Raw genomic sequence first — 18,648 nt, forward strand, 5'->3', positions numbered from 1 at the left:
GTAGTACCAGTACTACAGTAATACTGCAGTACTACAGTAGTACTGCAGTACCAGTACTGCTGTAGTACTGCAGTACCAGTACTGCAGTAGTACTGCAGTACCACTGCAGTACCAGTACGGCAGTAGTACCAGTACTACAGTAATACTGCAGTACTACAGTAGTACTGCAGTACCACTGCAGTACTGCAGTATCACTGCAGTACCAGTACTGCTGTAGTACTGCAGTACCAGTACTGCAGTAGTACTATAATAGTACCAATAGTGGTACTGCAGTACCGGTACTGCTGTAGTACTGTAGTACCAGTACTGCAGTAGTACTACAATGGTACTGCAGTAGTACCAGTACAGGGAACTTGGGAAAAGAGGACATCTTATTGGTCTCATCTGAATTTGCAAATATTGAAATAGTAAACATACAGAATGCATATGTTTACAATGAGGTACCGGTTATAACGAGGAAAAAATGGTGGTCCCACCAACCTCATTATAAAAGGGTTACCCTGTACTTCATTATTGCAAATTAATATACATGTACAATTACAATAATAAACAAGTGACAATTTATATCCGCTTTCATAGCATACATAAACAATCAATAAAATATAATACAATGTTTTTTTTTTTCTAGAATTCAAGTACTGAGTATACATGAAACCCATGTATGTTTTTCCCTGTAGGCCTACACCCCATCTGGGGCCCATATGGGCCAAATGGGCTTTGCCAATTTAGTTCCATATTTTCCCCATATACACCAGATGGGGCCCACATTGGTTTTGTCAGGGCAGGCATGTAATCTAGAAGATATTCTACAGTATAAGTGTAGCTAGGTTGAAAGGGAAATTTGTTTTCCAAGGTGGAAACACAGATTTCTCTCATGTGAATGTTTGCAAAGTAATGAAATAACAAAAAACATACAGTAAATGTATGAAGATGAATTACAACAGACCGCTTCTGCAATTTAGTCAGATTTTATGCATGCTTTCTTCACAAAATTGAACCTTAACAACCACAAAGCTTGACTGAAGGCTTGCCCAAACCAGCAACATTCATGTCTGTGGAACTCGGTGGAAGGGAGCAGGTGAATGATATGCTTCATTTCTAGGCTGTTGGAAAAGAAATATCCGTAAGTTGTTATGTAATACATTACAGAAACGGTTTGTTGGCACAAGAGATGACACTTCAAGCGCTGACAGGAATAATGATCAATATGATGTACATGTATTACGAAAACATGCAATCCTGATGTAAAGTTAAGTTGAGAGGAGTAGAGAACACAAAGAACTTAAATCTGAGTAGACTTGATGTAGCATAAAACTATTTATTATGGAAAGTCCAGCAAATGAAGGAACATATTCACAATGCATGCAAGAAAAAAAATTGTAATGTTCAGTCAATATCATGATACAGTACATGTATAAGGAATTATATGTAATTTCAATGAGGATCATATAAATAACTAGAAATGTCGCTATGGCGACTGATGCCTCCGCCATAATGCATGATTCTCCCTATAGGCGTATAGTACAATGTCTTCACAATGTGTGATCCATGACAGTTTCACGTAACTGGCAAAATATTGAAATGACAGGTTTGTCAGAAATGTCTTGAACTGGGTTTGCTTTAATTTTCTAAGAGTGCAGGTACACATATTTGGGGAATTGAGAATTTTTACCTGAATTCTGACAGACCTTTTTATAAGTTTATGCATTGAGTAATTTCTAAGGTATGAAGAAAGAGTGTAATGACGGTTCAAAATTGATTTTTTTTTTTTTTGGGGGGGGGGGGAGGGCATCGAAACCTGGCCTTTGCCCTTAACCTTTGACCTTCGACCTTCTGGCTGGAAATTTCCAAGAGAATCTCCATTAGGTAATGCATGTAATAAGTTTTGAAACTAATAATGCAAGCATTGCATATACTAGTATGAGGGAAATAGTAAAATTTTGAGGAGTTGACCTTGACCTTTGACCCCTGACTATTGACCCATGACCCCTTAATTCCCTAGATAATCCCTGCCAGTCAGTACATGCGTATGTACCAAGTTCCACAAAGATACATTGAACCATTTGCAAGAAAAGTGATATTGCAACATTTTCACCTAATCTTTGACCTTTTGACCTTTGACCTTATGACATGAAACTCTCTCTGGAGAATCTTTACGCAGTAGTTCATGTCCACACCAAGTTTCAAGAAAATACCTTCGGGCATTGCATAGATATGGGGGAAATTGCAACATTTGTAGCATTTGACCTTGACCTTTTGACCTTTGACCTCTTGCCAATGTCACTAAAATCTACTCAACTAATTGTCCCATCATACATCATCCTTGGACCAAGTTTGGTGAAAGCTGATTCATCCAGTTTTGAGTTATGACGTAAACAGATAAATTTTAGGATTTGACCTTGATCTTTGACCTTTGACCTCTGTCCGATTTCACTGAAAAACTAATCAAGTAATTGTCCCATCATACATCATCCTCCAACAAAGTTTGGTGAAATTTACTCCATCCAGTCTCGAGTTATCGCGTAAACGGTTACAATTTCACGATTTGACCTTGACCTTTGACCTTTGACCTTTCACCGATTTCACCCAAAATCTAATCAAATAATTGCCCCATCATACTTCATACTTGGACCAAGTTTGGTAAAATTCCAGTGAATATTACTCAAGTTATCGCGTAAACGAAAGCGGACGGACGGACGTACGGACGTACGGACGTACGTACGGACGTACGGACGGACGGACAACCCGAAAACATAATGCCTCCGGCACCACTTCGTGGCGGAGGCATAAAAATGATGCATGAAAAAATTTCCAATACTTGGTTTGATTTTACAGTCCAAGTAGTAGTACATAGCCGACTTGATCCTGACACTTTTCCTTTTCATTCAAGATAACACAATCAACATTCTCCTCATTTATAAAAAAAAGAGAAGAAATGTCACTGAATGTGATAAATGTCCCACCATAGTCTACAATCACAAAGGCGACAGTCAATCTTTTTCTTAATTTCCAGCTGGAGCCTCTTGCACACTCTTTGTCCTCCTCCTCGTCTGCATGTTTCCTTTATGATCACGCGAGTTGGAAATACAGTGGCAAGCCCAGTTTTTGGTCTCTTTCTCGCTGGTATCTTGCATCCCTTTGCTTGTGCATATGAATGTATCATGTCTGCAGTAGAAAAGATGATAGAAAAAGAAATGCTAAATTGTCAGTACATACCTGTGTATATACATACATGTATTTCAAGATTGAAAAAATGAAACATCAATGAAATTTTATTCCAAGTATCCAGATATTGAATCAACCCCCTCCCCCTCCACATTTTGGCGACTACTCCGCCACATGAAATTTTTTGACTGCATCGTTCCCTGACTTTTACCTTGAAGTCTTGCACATCTTTTGATACTGTCATGACGCTGCATGACGTTTTATGTATGCCTGTCAGACTGAAAATGGCTCAAAACGTGATTTTGTGTATAAAGTCTATGCAAATTGAGTTTTCTCTTCTTATTCATAAAGATATTTATATCTTTATGAATAAGAAGAGAAAACACAATCTAATCATTTTCACTTTCATGGGCTGAAACTAATTAATTTTATCATGATAATGCTTGAAATGGGTTCTGACGTAAATTCTGAGGGAAAAAAAATGATAAATCAACAGGCCGAAAAAACGAAAAAATACATGTACCTAAGATTACCAAGAAATTAATACAACAATAAAATACTGAAGAAATTGATTTTGATACTATTTTTTTCAAATTCATTGTTAGAAATGCCACAAAGAATGTTTTCACCAAAAAATAGGATTCTAGGAGCTTTAATATCTGATAGCGAGCAAAATGCATGATTTTATGCATATACTGTATTAAGACAAAAATTTCCATTTCTTTTTGTATAGCTTGGTAGATTACACCACGGGTAATGAACAAGCCAAATTTCATAGCGATTGTGCAATCAGACGCTGAGATCTGGGGGGGGGGGGGGGAAGGGGTAATTGAATCAACCCCTCCCAGGCCACAGAACACTAAAAAGGGCCTGGCCTGGTTAGGGGTAAGAGGAATTCAAAGTTTATTTGATGGAAATCGGATATGAAATAGCTACAAAATCCAAAAAGTACAACTAAAAGATTGTAATGAAATTTGGATTCCACACTCTAATAGAATTGCTCTGTTTTGGACATCCCAGCCATTTCAAAATTGATTTTCATAAAAAAAAATGAAATCCCCATGAAACTACATGCTCTTTCATACAGTTGTATTTTACAAGAGCTTTCTCACTATCCCACAAAAAAAAATGACAAAAGCCTTAAGCCAAGTCTCAACCAAAACTTTATGATAGAGCTCTGTATCCTATAAAAACGAAGGAGAAAAAAACTTTGAATGTGGAAATTTAAAAAAAAATGGCTAAGAAAGTAACTCTGTTTTTGAAGAGGGCTTGGCTTGACTTACTGAAAATAGTACTTGAGACGAAAGCATGGCAACCTTGTAAATCTGCAAACGAAGATGTCCCCTTCATGCTCAACCTGTTGTTGCCATGCAGGTCTTTCTGATCTCATGACCCACAATCTTCTCCAGAGAGTTGCCGCACACTGCCTGCCATTAGGATCCACTGATTCTGAGGATGCATGTCTGAAAAAGAGTTGAAAAGATCAAATCCTTAAATAAAATAAGAGAATTTACTAAACGTAAACAAAACAAATAAGAGAATTTACTAAACGTAAACAAGCAGCTGACAAGACATATGATTAATTCCTTACTTTATTATACATGTAAAAAACATTCAAATCTCATTTCTCATTTCATGTAACATTAAATATTATATAAACACTATGTTCACTGTTATTGAATTGATTTGGTTAAAAACTAACAACAGATTACAGAGGACAGAGGTCAAGGGAGAGAAAAATAACACATACAGTATAGGCAACACTTTCGAGTACTAGTATTTTGCTCACCAATATCTTTCTACCAGCATAAGAAATCTCCAGAAGCTAGAAGGCTGTCGAGCTCCTGGAAAGCTGCCTTACTCTCGAGGGGGTAATGGCGGCATCGTAGTCTCCTCAGCTCACCAATCTCCATGTTTACTGGTAAAGCAACCTGCTGTGGTGGCGCTCTGCAATTTGAATGTACACCTGCTCATGTTGGTCTAGCCTCTCCAATACTTCAAGCCTATGGAGAGTGAACATCCTCTGATCTGAAAATGCAGATGAAGAAAAGCATTCAAAAGATTAAAGACGTACTGTCGTGCATACTGTCGTGCATATTTTGAATTGATTGTAAGCGCTTTGAGCCTTGTGGGAAAAGCGCACTATAAGTAATAATAATAATAATAATAATGCTTCACAATGGATGAAACAATTGACCACTGGACTGCAGCAGGCTTTTACGCACACTGAACACCTGGGTGCTGATGCATAATAATGCATGTGGGTGAAAACATTGAACGATGTACAATTGGGCAAATCAGGGGTCAAAATTAAAAAAACGTGACTCACTGATAAAAATATATCTCAGTCAAATCTCATTGATATCAGCTTTCTTGCAAACCCGATTATACTGGGATATCTCCAAGGGTGTTGTTTTTATTCAAGGTTATATAGAACTGTGACATATTGGCGAACGTCTCTGACTAAAACAAACCTTGTTTTAGTGAAAATTCAAATGAAGGGTAGAAAAACGTTCAAATGAATATATTTTCATCTTGCTCATGCTTTTGAAGACTGTGTTAATTTGTTCCTAAAATGTTGTTTACCTCCTGTGAAGTTTACAAAAGCTAATACACACGGAAGTTAAGGTAAAAGTGGAGTTTTTGTCATTTAAGCAGAGATTTTTATATTCTTATCTTCACTTTCATCTCATTTGAACAAAACATATAGCAGGGGTCTCATTTGTTTGAATGTTAATGTTCAGTAGATACTAATAATGAATTTAGTGCATTTTGTTTGGTCAAATCCCCATAAAAGCCCTTTACAGATGCTGAAAGTAAGCCATGTTTTGATCAGAGACGTTCAGGTTTCACTCATAGACGTTCCTCAGACATAGACAATAAAAACGATGTCCTTTGATCCATAATTACGAGGTTTGTGAACAACCAACATTATTCTTTTATTAAACACATGTTTATCTTTTGTCAACAATTCAGAATGGCAATTTCAACTTGAATTATTTTTCATAATAACCGATTGTAACTACAAACCTCCAAATTGTAAGAGGAATTTCGATTTCTACACCAAAAATCAACGACAAACCTGTCCTTGTTATATTATTCATATCTTACAACACTTTTGAATGGCAGACAAATAAAAATTACATGAAATACTTGCAAGTTTGACTACCTTACCTAAATTATTTGTTTATATCAGAGACATTTTTGCTTTTCCATCAGGGACGTTTTGGCTGTAAGTTATCACTAGAATTAAACACCAAACTCCCTATCTTAAAAGATGCTCGTAACTCAACATTCCACATTCATTGACAAATCATTTACCTAGGCATATATGTCAAGAATTGTTTTTGTTTATGATGACCACTACTTTGTATTTCACCTTCCGATGTATACGAATGTGTGCCCACATGCTATCAATATTGTTTATGTTTTCTTTCAAATGTAGTCCAAATCTATAACAAAGGTAAACACGAATTTACTAATACTATTTTAATTTGACCACTATACCTCAAATATGATTGTAAGTGTATATCAGGCCATAACAGTTCGGATTTTTATTAGGGACCGTACCTGGGCCACTGTTATGATGTCCTCTCAGAAAGCTGAAATTAACCTATATACTCATCCTAGAAGCATCAAATTCCGCTGTGCTTTTTTGTATACTATGGCAGATATAAATTGTAAACGCCAAACTCAAAAGAATATCAACGGTGTGGTACAGCAAACGTTTGACCAAAAATAACTGAAAATATCTTTCAAGAGGTTGACAATGATAACATTACAATATCACATTTTACCTGTCACATCGGTAGGGTATTATCAATCCTTCTTTCTACTCGAAGGCGATACATAAGTAGTGTTCTAGAGGAAACTAAGTAAAGGGACATTCTTAATAGACGTTTTCTTGTTTCATCACAGATGTTAGTATTTTTCCTTTTCTCATGTATTTGGCTTACAAACCTCAAAAATGATACCACTAGAATATCTCACCTTACTTCTGAGAGAAAAATAGTCTATTACAGGGGAAATTCAACCCAAATATGAGCTAGCCGCTGATAAGAAAGAATAAAATCTTCCGGGCTCAAGAAATATAACGAAGTTTTGACGTGTTGAAGTTTCGCTAATTATTCAGGAAACAGTTTTTGAACGGTCATTATGAATATGCAAATGGCAAATTGAGCTTGTCATTCCCTCACAACTTGCCATAATGTTTGCACATAAACATTTTGAAATTTTCAGTTTGTCATTCAAACATGATTATGCCCGAGGCTTAAATCCGGGTATATCTCACTGATCACTATTGTGAAGGTAATCAACCAGGAATAGCATCATGTTTCAGATTTCAAAGACAGAAAATTGAATTTTCGTTATTTTTTGTACACGATCAATGGAAAATTGTGAGGTTATGACATGGCTAGCTCACTCACTTCCATGTTCTTATCAACTGTACGAGAACTTGTTTGCAGAAATTAGCAAAACTTCAAAAAGGCAGTTAATTAAGGGTGCAATTAAGCACAATTAAGGGTGCCAAGTATGCACCGCAGGTGTGCTGCTATTGTTACAAATTAGGTGCAAATTTGAACATTTATTTCTTACCGTGTAAGCCTCAGATTTTACAGGCTCAAAAGCAAATGTAGTGATGTGTAATGAAAACAGAGTCCGCATTTTAACATTGAATTGTATTTCCCCTCCACTTGGTATTCCATGTCCTCAATCAGTGCATGGTACCGACTGCGTCGCTTGCTACCTGAAATAGGGGTTGGGATAGTCATTATTTTGTAAACAGATGGCACTTCCAAGATGTCCGTCCGGTCTTGCCAGTACCACGGCCGTTGTCTGGAAATTGTAGGCTCCATGAACATGACTGAGCCTAAAGATCCTGAGCAGGACGAAATTTTAATATTCGGAGCATTTAAAATCCATCCGGTCTTTCCATCTTGCTGTAAGAAAAAAATGATAGAGTTAAAATGATATTAAAATAAATGTATCATGCACTGGAAGAACAATATGCACACAAAATGAACGTCTCTGATCAAAATTATAAAATCAACATTGTTTTTAGATTGCGTAAATTACCTAGAACGATGTATGTATACGAGGGCCATACGCTGTGGAATAATGAAAGATCTACTCCTTATTGTAGTAGTTGAAAATATGTAAAACGTTCAGTGTAACGTCTCTGACGTAAACATCTTTGCTTATCAGTAATTAATGGGTTTGATTTTTACAAGACATTGGCATTATATTTGGATTGAGGAACCTATGTGCTACAAACATAGGCACCAATTCGCCATGATGGGTCATTGATATTAGTTTGAGAGCAGATCCTAATTGTTCAGAGAACGTCTCTGACCTAAACCTGTTTTTCTTACATTTCTGCTTCTCTCACAAAAAATACGTAAACTAAAGTGACTACTACATAATAATCATAGACTATTGACCTATTACTAGTCATAAAACATAGTTTCTGTCCTGGCAATGTGTTTACACTTGCTCAATCAACAGAAAATCTTAAATTTGAAACTCTTTTACATATTTTCAACATCTTTCAGGAAGCTTCATTTTTCTTAATACTATAACACGCTCATCTTAACTTGGTTCTACTTGTTCCTATTACACTAACTGAGCCCATCCAGAAATAAATTAACTTTAATGTTCTCATAATTTGTATAGTGGATGTCTTTATTTCATGAAACAGTATTTTTCAGAGACGCTTTTTATTTTGCTCAGAGACGTGCGGTCTTTGATCTTCGTGCAGATTCTTACATATTTACTATCTATCCTCTTTTAATTTACCTCTAATCCAAAGATTAAAATACATAATTTCACAAATGATACTGATTGGCAAATCTACGGAATAATAATTCTAATAAATCGGCACGAACGGCAGAAAAGTTTTTGTTATTACTCACATTTTCAAACTTTGTTGGCATATCTGTCGTTTAACTGTGCTGACTCGATTCCAGGATGTCTCGTCAGTGAGTAAATAAGCACGCAAATAAAGTATCATGCAGTGCGAAAGTGTCAGATGAGGGAATATCCCTTCAGAGACTTTCAATCAGGGACATTCGTTTTGATCAGAGACATTCGCCAATTCAGGTTTTCAACCAGAGCTCATTTTTGTGGACAGTATGCTACTAAAGTTGCCAATCATCATAGTCGCCTGGCTCACACTGACATACTAGTCCAGGCTAGAAGGCACCCGACCTTGTTTTTTGATATATACAATGTTTTTTGATGGTTTCTTGTCAATTCGAGGGTGCTGATTCCAAATCCGATTGATGCCACTCGCGTAACCTTGAGCATTTTCGGCAAAACGCAAAAATCCAAAATGGCCGCCAGATATGCTAATTCGGCCGTGATAAACACAATAATGTGCATTATATGACCAATTATTCCACCAAATTTTGTACATATCCGTTCCTAGAGTTACTCCATCTGCATTTGCACGCGAATTTTAATTTCATATAGGTTCATTTAGCATTTAGAGCTCATTTTTTATTCAAAATGGCCGCCATTCCTATGCTTATGTACTATGTGAATGGCAAAACATATTATATGCATGGAAATATAGAAAAAATTTACTGTATTTCCAGTCCCGTACCTACGCTATCATGAAGTGTTGCATGTGCAATATGTTGGGTGTCACTTACAATATACAGGGGGCCTACATAGATGAGCATTTAATATTCATAAGCCTTACGATGTTGAACACAATTTCTTATATATTTCATTTTGTCTCAACAAAAGTCTCAACAATATAAGTTCACTAAACGTCTCGCAAGGAATCAATATACCATCATATTCTTCATGCCGGTTGAATAAAAAAAAAAATGTAATACTAACACAATATATTAAGGAGCAACACAATATATTAAGGAGCCTAATAAATGGTATTTATCAAATAATGTTGAAAATGGAGGGGAAGCTAGAAAGCAAAGCTTGTAATATGCATTCCCCTAAAACCATATTAACAAAGTACAGAAAAATCCTATACAGTCAATGACAGTAAGTGCAGAGATACATGGTTGCAGACAAACACACAACTAAAAACCCTTTACATTGTAGATTTTTTTTCCAGCAAGAGTTGGGGGGGGGGGGGGGAGCAGTCCTGAGGCGAGTTCGAATGATGGATCATAACCTCCATCACTTTGATATGATTTAATTTAGAAGTGCCGCCTTGATATTATCAAGCAAACCTGATTTTCTCCTTGAATTAAAACAACAACAAAAACTGTTGAAGGCACAAACGGAACTGTCCTAATGCAATACCATACAAACTGTTCATTAAACATCAACCAAGGAGCAATGTGAGATACCTCTTTTAGTTCTCTCACAGTTCCCAAGTGTTGATAAAATACACTTTGACATCATGATCTCATTCAGTCTTGTCTTAAAACTAAAAGTGTCATTTTTATTGTCTTTAAAGAACCCTTTAATTGTATGTTTAGCAGCAGGCGACATCAGCCCCAAATTTGCAGAATTCTCAGGCTAAAGATGCATATTAGTCCTGCAGTTGTTTTCATTGCAACCACATCTGGTGATGTTCAGCACTTCCTCAGGGGTCAGAGGGCGATTACTTGCCATTAGAAACAGGATGAAAACATAAAGACTTGCTTGATCACCACCCGTTGAAGCCCACGGTGGCTTTGTTGCCAGGCCAGAGACAGTGTTGTAGGTAACTTGGGTGGTATCAGAGATGACATTAGACCAGCATCTGCCCCAACCTGTTTTGGGGTCAAAGCTTTCAAGTTACAGTAGGGAAATCTAGGCTTGTGGGATCAGGCGCATTGATGGCGGCCGGGTTATTCAAGGGGGCATTTTATGAAGTGTTTTGTCAGATCTTTTCTTTTTGACAAACTGTTATAAGCTATTAAATCCTTGCATCTGATTGGCTGAGAGCAAATTTGTCAGACAAATTTGTCAGACAAAACGCTTCATGAAATGCCCCCCCCCCCCCATTCTATCGTGTTTGGAAGGTCAGGTATGCGTTGACGGCACTGGTGACACTGGCCATCCTTTCCTTCCAGTGTGAGGGAGAGTGATCTAGTGCCAGTGAAGGAGGGTGGACTTCCTTAGCCTATGCTTGGAAGGCTTGCCAGAGAGGGGTACCTTGAACATAGCGTTGGCAAGATGGTTTCTAAGATGGGAGGCATGGGTTTGATGATAATCTAACAAAGGTTGGGGGAAAGTCTCCAGAAGATGAAGTACTCCACTATTGTCTTGAGATGGGTCAGTACTCGGCTCATGTCATCCAAGGACTTTCTATGAGACGTAAAGGCAAGATCATCTGCAAACTTCTTACGTGAAGTGAATATTATGTCACCACATTTATTATGTTACAAAGACCTCTAGTGGAGTTAGTTTGTAGCCACCATTAAGGAGGCTATCATTCAGAGTCCTGACACAGCTGGTCTGGTTACCGAGAGCAATCCTGAATCTGCAAATGCTGAAGATTAAAGACAAGCAGTGTGAAGTTGTTAGAACACTGCTTTCAGAATGAGGCAGCACTGTACAGATCTAGGCCTACAGTATAGGCCTATACTCAAACACATTCACTCCGAACAAAAACGGTGATAAAATTCATCTACCATATATAATTCATCTGGGTTAACATTAAAAACTTTGGGGCATTGTTTTCATTTCAGAGATTTGACAACAGGAAGTGAGGTGGTCCCATTTTCCACTTTCCCCTGCCTCATGTTCTTTCTCGGATGAGGGGACTGAAAAGTTTGTATGATATCGCTTTTAGATAATGTAGAACAGGACAGTTAATTGGAAATTTCATTTGTGTCATAATCTAGGATTCAGCCTTTTAATTCAGTAAATCAGAATGAATATTTTGATGTTGAACATCTCAAGGCAAGTAAGTAAATGTTCATGTCTAATAATTCCTGATAAACGATCTTGATGTTGGCGTCAATTCAAGTTTTGGTGGATTTTTCCAAATACCTAGGGAAAAATTCAGATTGAGGTAGCAAATTTGGATGTTTGCATCAAAAAATAAAACAGCCTTTGTTAGGAACAACCTCATGATTTATAATCAGCACACAAATTGGTAAACAGTGTACCTGAGTGACAGAAAAAAAAATCTTTTTTATTTCACACGCTCTGCCGTTCATATTGTGCAGGGGTATATGAGTGGCATCCATTTTGAAGTTTTGTATTAAGAAGAATATAATAAGACTAAAAACAATAAACTTTCTGTTTGTTTGCTTGTTTGTTTGCTTGTTTTGCTCGGCCGTCAGATGGTAAAACGGTCTATCTCGAAAATTGCTGTTCTGAGAAAAATGACTTTAAAGTTTAGAGGTTTGAGCTTTTTTACGAGATGGGTATAATGCATTTTTAGTAATGGGACAAGAAGAAGCATATCAAACACTGATAACTGAAGAATTTTGTGCTTATTTGGGGTTTTAATTATAAAATAAATGAGATTTTTGTGCAGATAGACTGTTTAACCACAGCACATGTATACACTCCGCTACACATCATAAGATGGTAAAATGGTCTATCTTCTAGATAGACCACAAACACTATTGCCATACTATGGTAAAATGGTCTATCTTTTAGTTAGACCATTTTACCGTTTTATCTTGTGGTTTTAAAGTGGTCTTTCTTCCCAGATGAAAGTTTTGCAAAAATACTGAAGTTTAGCGTACTGCCGGATGTCAAGCGCGTTTTTGCCGAAAAATGAATTTTTTAGCCAAAAATTTGAAAGAATATCAAAAAATCAAGATTTTTACTTTTTTTATCGAAAAAATTAATAGTTTATAAGTACCTTTTAAACTAGAAATGTGTTATCTTCCATTTCAAGAGTAGAACCTAACTAATATACATTTGAAAGTAGAATATTACACGCACATATATGGCGCAATGAAACATAAAACCGTGATTTACTTAAAATTTTACTTTGCAGAATCTACCAAATATTTCAAAGTTGTTTTTTTTTAAACTACCGAAATCAGTCTATTCAAACGTTTTTATTTGTTCGAAATATAATTTATGTTCTGATATCTTATGCAGCAAAGAAATTATAAGATAAGGCGAAAGATAACTCGTTTTATGTTATCCTAAATGGGACGATGTATTTTTTACTGGACGCGCATTTTGAATGGAAAATCGAATGTATAGCGTAGGCCCATATATATTGTACATGGTATAGTGCGTGTAGGTATACTTATCTTACATAATCGGCGAAGTCAATGGACAGGTTGGATAGCTGACTGCAAAAACCCTTTGTGACACCTTGATATGACTGAAATGTGCTTATTTGCCAGAAAAAAAAATACAAAGAGGGCTGGTCAGTAATGTTGTTACTATGGCAACTGATCATTTTAGGTCACTCCCAGAAAATTTCAAATATTCATGATTTTAAAACGTAGAAGTGTTGAAACATGTTTTTGTATGTGTGTGTGAGAAATGTATTAATCTATCTAATCTGTTTAACAATGAAACCTGCTTATACCAGTTATAATAAATTGCTTACTATGTTTGGAAATGGTTGTCATGGAAACCGTGATAACAAATAACGTTTTACTTGGCAAAATTACGGTACCAAATCTCCCATCCTGCATACTCAACCTCCCCCTCCCCCCCCCCCCGAGAAGCTTGGGAATTCATGGTTATCAATACAATGCTATATAGTTTGCATTCTCGGGCCCTGAAACGCAGCCCTGCAAGGGATAGGCACGAAAACACTTTTACATTTGTAATGTTCTAAGGCGAGGTGTTTGCATTTTATTTTGATCTATCCTCCCGCAGAAGACTTACTAATGTTTCTTTTATGATGATTGATTGTTTACATGAGCGTTGTTTGGAACGCACAATTATTCGGCGACATAAGAATATCATATATGTATCCTAGATATTTGTGTGAAATAATAAGGCAAATATCACCCTCCAAAAAAAAGAAAACAACAAGTAAAAAGGAAGAAGAAATGAAATGCGAACAATGCAATAACAGCCTCATTTCCCCTTCCCATCATTAAGTCGGTTAAATCATCGAGTCTATAATATTTATCCTTGGCCAAGTTCTATGACCTTGGAGCATGTAACAAATTGGAACATGTAACAAATGGTTTGTTTGCAATTCGATTGTTGTTGTTGTTTTGCGTGTGTGTTCTATATTATCACATCTTTGTGATTACAAAAAAAAATCATTTCAGTTATCATAAACACTCTAAATTCTCAGTCAACCAACAAAACGTATTACGCAATGTGCACACGCTCGCAACCATCGTCTCAAACTGCGTTTACGGACTATATCAACACACAATGAAATACAGCAAAACACTAAACGAAGCAATTTCTCTCTTTTTTTTAATAATGATTTGCCATCAGCGCACACTTACTAGAAAAGCAGCACTTGACATCTATGTTGTTGGTTATCAAAATGCTTTTTATCTATTTCGTTTTGGAAGGTAAAGAACCTCAGTCTCGATTTGTGGACATCTAAAAACAAAAACAAAAATTCCATCTGAAAGCAATCTTCTTAAATGAAAGAATGAGTCCTCGGTGATTTTTTTTTTTTTTTTATCATGAACAAATGTCTGTGACATACATCCAAAGACTTTGAAAATCAACAATACAAATTGCACTGACTACATTAACTGCATTGATAAACTCTATTTGTTTAATGTGACGTATAAACGTTACACCAGTTAGAAAAAACAAAATTTTCTCTGGTATAGGCGATAGTTCAATATCTCTATCTTTTTCACAGTTTCTGGTTACATATCCTAGCTAATTATGACTGTACGCTGTTGCATTGAACTTTCGTCACTGTATAACTAAATTAGAATGGTGACTGCCAAAATTTTAAAATTCTACCTTTAGTCTGATATTATTTTTGTGTTCTGCAGACCAGTGCGATAAGATATCTGTACTGAGCATTCGTCTCTCAGTGAAGAAAAAAAAAATCACCTCTCCAAAACATGTGGGTAATGCTTCCCTCTAATACTTTCCCTTATCCCAAGTACCAGAATACATTGCTGGGGCCGTGAATAGCTAACATAAATTATATTATAGTATTACTAACATCATGACAATTATGGCACATGTGAAAAAAGAAAAAAAAAAACAACTGGAAAAACATACATCTTGACCAGATCATATTCTTTTCACTACTTCTTATACTTGGTGTTTGGGTTGGAACCTTTTACTGATGTCTTTTATATCTTAAACTAGAAAAAAAAAAAAAAAAAACATGCTCTGTGCTATTTCCTTTCAGATTCAGCAACTGTTCCTTTGTGAAGTTTTCTCTTTTTAAGCACTTTAATGTGCAGGGTTTTTTTTCTGACCAACATGTCATATATTTTCCTCCATCTGATGAAGAAAGGCAAAGTTCACTTCCCTTTTGTTGACCCCCCCCCCCCAAAAAAAAAAGACATTCCAATCTGGCAGACCTCTACTCTAGAGAATAGTATTAATTAGTGCTAACGTTCAGAGCTAATGTTAGGATATTCTATTCAGATCAAGATCTAGAAATGTTAGATTTAACGTGAACTCTTACTTTTATGGAGCAAAGTTAGCCTAAAGATTTTAGAACCTCAAGAGGGTCTAGATGTCTAAACCTAGGTCTATCTAACGGTAGGCTGGGTCTTACAATAAAACTGCCATTATATACTAGCGTAAGGTTAATAGAAACCTCTAACGTTAGGCAGAATCAGTGGCCCAGATTTTGACTATAGACGCCAGATATTTCTACTTAAGACTCGTTAGATTTTATGATAATTATACAGGTCTAACTATGGTTAGTACTGTATTTGATTAGACTCTAAACGTTAGTAATAGTAGATCTAGCGTTAGAGCACTACGCTATACGGTACCTTCTGTATAGACTATGCACAGTCTCTTGCCCTGGACCTGGCTCTAACGTTAGCCCTACAAATACAGTGTACATCTAACGTTAATAGTAGGCCTTTAGTAATAGGGTGGGCCTGTACTGTAACGTTAGGTGTTAAGTTCATTGTGATTAAGGCCTAACGGTTAGCTCGATTGAATAATTGTTTTGGCATAACACTTAACACCAACAGGCGTAGAGCCCTAATTCACCTAACAGTTAACACATTCTAACCCCTAACGATAGCTAATGTCCAGAGTTAAAGAGAGTGTAATCGTTAGATCCCATAGACCTAACGTTAGACGAGGATTCAGTCTAACTGCATGTGATGAGGCCATAGATTAGAAACCTTAGATCGAACAAGACACCTAAATCTAGACGTAAACCTCAAGCAAGGCCTCTTTTCGCAACGTGTCAAGACGTGCCTTACGGAATAATCGGTGTTCCACACCGCCGGCACGGTCGGCTGGCGGCCCGGGGGTTGGTAGGCATGCCCGCTGGATCGGTGAGAAATACAGTCATAAGGCATCGGCCTAATACGTTAGATTCTACTAGCGCTTGAACCTTGATATTTTATACCAAATCTCAAATCAAAGTTATATATCTAACTGTTAGATCAAAACAAATTTAAAAGTTCCCTTATGCAGTGCAGTGGAGAACTATGTATCTATTTATTAATTTACTTACATTCGAAGGAAATAGTCTCCTTTTCAGTCACCACGTCTCCAACTCAACGACTGTTCCAACATTTTAGTCCCGCGAGAGATTTTTACCTGTAGATCAGACGTACGCACACGTATACAACTTACAAGCAGGGCGCGGCCGTGAGGTGGTAAATTGGTCTAACTCGAAGATAGACCATTTTACCGTCTGACAGCGATGATCAAAAAATCTCACTTAAGAAGGTTAAAAGGTTTATGTAAAAGATAGCTCGTTTTACCTCCAAACGATATTACCGACAATGGGCTAACTCAAAGATAGACCGTTTTACCATCAAATCTGAAGGAAAAATACAAAAAAGTACCAAGATAGCGGAAATTATCTCTAAAACAAGACATGATGGGATTTTCTCGATAGCACCATTGGAAAGAGCACCCTCACATATCCCGGAAAGTGAACTTACCTCAAAAAGTCAAATTTTCGAGTTAGACCGTTTTACCATCTGACGGCCGTGCTAGTGGCACTCATCAGATTTGCATTGCACATGCAAAACTTGATAAAAGCGTAGGTATGTGACTGAAAATTCGTCTTCTATTTCTATGCATATCTTTTGCCATTCATATAGTACATGAGTATAAGAGTGGCGGCCATTTTGAATTGAAAATAATCTTAAAATACTAAATGTACCTCTTGAAATGAAAAATTCCTTGCATGTGCAAGTAGAATTACTCAAGGAACAAGAATTTAAAAAACTTTGATGGAATAATTTGTCATAAAATTGACATAACTGGAATTATCATGGCCAAATTAGCATATCTGGCGGCCATTTTGGATTTTTGCGTTTTGCCGAAAATGCTCAAGGTTACGCGAGTGGCATCAATCGGATTTGGAATCAGCACCCTCGAATTGACAAGAAACCATCAAAAAACATTGTATATATCAAAAAACAAGGTTAGGTGCACTTTCTATAGAGCCTAGCCTGGACTATACTGATCACTTTTTATCTGAAGCATAGTCCACTTTCATCAATGACACCACTAAACAACTGAACATCTCTGATGGCTATTCAGTATAATTTTCTTTAATGAGCCACCACACGATTATTTCACACAGCTCACACACAAATTTTGATGGAATGGTAGAATGGATAAGACGCTAAATAAATATGGGCTTACGTGTTTTCATAGTCATCCTGAATTTTTGGCGTTAAGGAAAAGATAATTCATCCAGAGACGTTCTTTTTCAGACATAAGTGAATTTAACATTCCCTGACAAGATAAATAATACACACGTTCACTGCAGAAGTACTTGATTAAATAGTTGAAGTGTGTGGGCTTACTCACAAGGAAAAACAAAGCTGTAGAATTGCATTAGAACAAAAATTAAGACGTGTGATTCAGGGATTTTTTCGCAAAATATGCATTTTTGTCAATTTTTTCAGCTTCAAGGCATTATTTTTTTCAGAAAATGCGGTAAGAACGCTACAAAGCACATATTTTCTGAAAGGTACAACCCTCCCCTACCAAATGATACCTAAAACCATGAAAAACACCCCAGGTGACAATTTTACAAGGGTTTGAATATCGAAAAGCCCGAAAATGGCCAATTGTACATCGTTCAACGTTTTCACCCATGTGTATCTTAAAACATGCCTTCCAGAAGGCGAAAGATTGGCCAAGATTATATTGCTTGAAATATGAAATAGTGAGGCATCATCCTCTCCTGATCTGCGATACCTCCTCAAATCCTTCACAAATAGCAGCTTTACTTACTATCATCAAAAGATTCATCAAAACCCTTCTTCCCACTGTAGGTCGCCATTTTGAATTGAGACTCTATAGAAACTTTCACCTTGGAGACCAATCAAAACCCTCACAAATCACAGCTAAATCACTGAATTTGGGGGGCACCTGTTGCCCGTACATTCAATCATGTCATAGGGGTAGCACAGCGCTGAGGCTTCAAATTACACATTATATGAA

General features: G+C 36.7%; 1 long non-coding RNA gene across 1 annotated transcript; it reads right to left on the bottom strand.

Moving 5' to 3' along the window:
• Positions 1-1,338: 1,338 nt before the first annotated feature.
• LOC140235222 (uncharacterized) lies at positions 1,339-16,761 on the bottom strand. The gene is made up of 4 exons (XR_011901687.1): positions 16,694-16,761; positions 4,955-5,193; positions 4,449-4,628; positions 1,339-3,165 (listed from the first exon to the last, which is right to left on the bottom strand). It is a non-coding gene; the product is annotated as an uncharacterized lncRNA (long non-coding RNA).
• Between the last annotated feature and the right edge of the window lie 1,887 nt (positions 16,762-18,648).

This window comes from Diadema setosum, chromosome 11 (assembly GCF_964275005.1).
Source record: "Diadema setosum chromosome 11, eeDiaSeto1, whole genome shotgun sequence".
Lineage (NCBI taxonomy): Eukaryota > Metazoa > Echinodermata > Echinoidea > Diadematoida > Diadematidae > Diadema > Diadema setosum.